Source organism: Lytechinus variegatus, chromosome 11 (genome assembly GCF_018143015.1).
Source record: "Lytechinus variegatus isolate NC3 chromosome 11, Lvar_3.0, whole genome shotgun sequence".
Classification (NCBI taxonomy): domain Eukaryota; kingdom Metazoa; phylum Echinodermata; class Echinoidea; order Temnopleuroida; family Toxopneustidae; genus Lytechinus; species Lytechinus variegatus.
In genome coordinates, this window is record NC_054750.1 from 15,865,335 (window position 1) to 15,868,494 (window position 3,160).

A 3,160-nucleotide genomic window follows, 5' to 3' on the forward strand; every position below is an offset into this window, starting at 1 on the left:
CAGTGGTGCAAAAAATTTAATGAACCCCACCAGAACATGAACATATTTAAAAGTGATCAAGTTCTGCCAGGTTATAGATATTTAATTGGGAAGTCAGGTGATAAAATATTACATTCAATATAGTTTTGTTTCTATGGGCTCGCCGAACATTGTAGTGTTGTTGTCTCCATTCAACACTCGGCATAAAGGAGTGCAATTTCTGATGGTGTTCACTAACTTTTAAGCACCACTGTAGGTATCAATTAAAGAATCTGTAAGTGAACAGGTCAGTAACATCCTTTGGCAAAGCATTAATTCACACATTGCTACTCTCCACCCAGGTATTGAATGGGTACCCAGTAGGATGCCTTAGTTGTATGTAGTGTGCCTAGCAATTGAGTTTTGGAACTCTTTGGAACTCTTTTTTTTTATATGCTCCCCAGGGTGTGGAGAAAGTACATACATTGTGTGTAGGCAGTCCAGGACCCAATGACTGGGGTAATAATATACCTGTAAGCGCATAGAAGCAACGTAATGTATATAAAAGTCAAATAATACTCTTGTTATTAACAAAGAATAAAAAGATGCATTTATTTATACACCCATCAAGAAATTGTGATGATACAAGTTATATTCAGCAATTGAAAAGTATCCAAACCCCCCAATAGTTAAAACTTATTGTCCTCCACAAATACATGTTTCCAGGCACATGTCATCATTACAAAGGTATGTTTATTTCATTCATATTAGTAGTACTCCAGTAGGATGTACATGTTCATCTTTTTAATTGTCAAGATACTGCCAAAATTCATACACTTGATGCAGGTAGATATGCACAAAACAGTATTGTATACCATCCCTTGGTTGGGATGTTAAATGGAGGCCCCGTGTAGAGGAGAGTCACCACCTTTTTAGGTTGAGAACCCACTGCACTATTCTTATAAGAGTAGGGGAAATCCCATTGCAGTGGTCCACCTGCACTCCCCCAATCAGTTATATCGCGAGGAGAGACCTGCGGGTCATAGTGATTCAGTTCGCTGTTCGCCTTCCAGGCACAGGTGACGCCAAGCAAGTAATAATGATATAACATAGTCTCATGTAAGTTAAAGGGATGCTCTGGGCTGAAAATATTTATATCTAAATAAATAGAGTAAAATTCACAGAGCAAAATGCTGAAAGTTTCATCAAAATTGGATAACAAATAAAAAAGTTCTTGAATTTCAAAGATTTGCATCATTCCGGTGAAACAGTTTCAGGCATGTCTCCATAAATATTCATTAGGTGGGCTGATGATGTCACATCCCCACTTCCCTGTTTCTTATATTACATGAAATCATAATTGTTTCATTTTTTCATAAATGTGTATATGATGTGTCTCCATTATTATGAAATAAGTTGCAGCAAGAAATAACCAATGCACTTAATCAGTTGTCAATCCAATTGTTTTAGTTCTTTGTAGGAAAATTTTGAGTAAACCTAATTTCATATGATAAAATACTAAAGAACAAGTGGAGATATTATATCATCAGCGTACCTAATGAATATCCATGATGACATGAGTAAAAATGTTTCACCGGAATAATGCATATCTTTGAAATTCAATAACTTTATTATTTGTTATCCGATTCTAATCAAATTTTCAGCATTTTTCTTTGTTAATTTTACTCGAATTATTGAGAAATAGATATTTTCAGCCCAGAGCATCTCTTTAAGGTTCATGTTTTTCAACTAATTGGCCCAGGTATTTTAAGCGGTATATGATTATTTTCACTTGGTCTCCAAACCGTTGGCCTACTCCTGAGGCAGTCTATACCCAGTTTGTCTACTATTAATTTGGTCTGGTTGTAGTTTGGTCTACACTACAATTTATCCAATACTCAATCTAACTCTCATTTAATCTAATGTCTCGGGGGCCCGTAACACAAAGCTTTGCAATCATTTTCGATATTCTTCTGACTGATTGCATTGACTACAATGTACAATGAATTGTGAAGATCAAGCGTACAATCAATCGCTAACCTCTGTGTTACATCGGCCCAGATGGTCTAATTACCGCTTCGTCTGCTTATCATTTATTTTATTTGGTCAATTAAGAATGTGGTTCATACACATTTTATGGAATTATAAAGACATAGGGGGTGTTGCAAGAACATATTTGCAATCTAATTGCAAATATTCTGTTGCAATTTTACAACTGATAGATCAATGTTAGCTGTAGCAAATCAGATTAAACTTCTTGTTTCAAGGAGCATGTTAGCAATCCATCACGAATTTGCAATTAACTACAAGACTTATGATTGTTTAAGAAACCAAAATAGACTTGCAATTGATCGCAAGTTTCTTGCAACACCCCATAAGAGGTATTAGACCAAGTGGATATGAAACAAATGTGTATAGCCTAACTGTAATGAGTCAAGATGGTGAATGGGCTGAATGGCAATTAGACCAAATAGATAAACTATAGATAAACATAAACTGGTTGTAGACTAATCAGGATTAGACCGTTTGGGATGAGACCAAATGGAAAGTATACAATGCAGCTTAAGACCAAGTGGTGATGTACCCACAAAGTTCATGATAGATATCATGGAATCCCCCAAGACCATGAGAAGTTGAGACCAAGGTCCCTGTTTCACAAAACTGGTGGCAATACTGTTACAAGCTGAAATAAATCAAGAGTATTGGCTGAGAGAAAAACTGCCATAGAATTGGGGCATGCATTGTTCACAGCAAGATCTGTTGAAAAGTGGTCCTGGCTATAATTCTTAACATCACTCTCTCTTTAGATTTTTTTTTATTCTAAGTTATGATTTTTTCAATCAGGGAATTTCAATGATCCCTCAAGATCAAATGCCCCTACCATATCTCTTAGCATCATATTTTTTTAGGGTCTTGTAACACTAAGTTTTAACCGTTTTTGTTTTCAATCAAAGTTATATGGATGATTCCTCAAGATCTAGGTCCTGTTTTATACCAAATGCACAACTTCAATAACAAACTTACTATCAGCCAACCAGAATCCAGTCCCTTGAATTTCAATAAGAAGTTTTTATTGGTATAACTTTTCTTCTGTGTTTTAATGTATTTGTTTGTTGGTCAGTCACAGGAAATTGCCTAAAACAATAATTAAAAAGAAATTTTAAATCCATAATTCAAATTTTGAACGAATGAAGGTACCTCT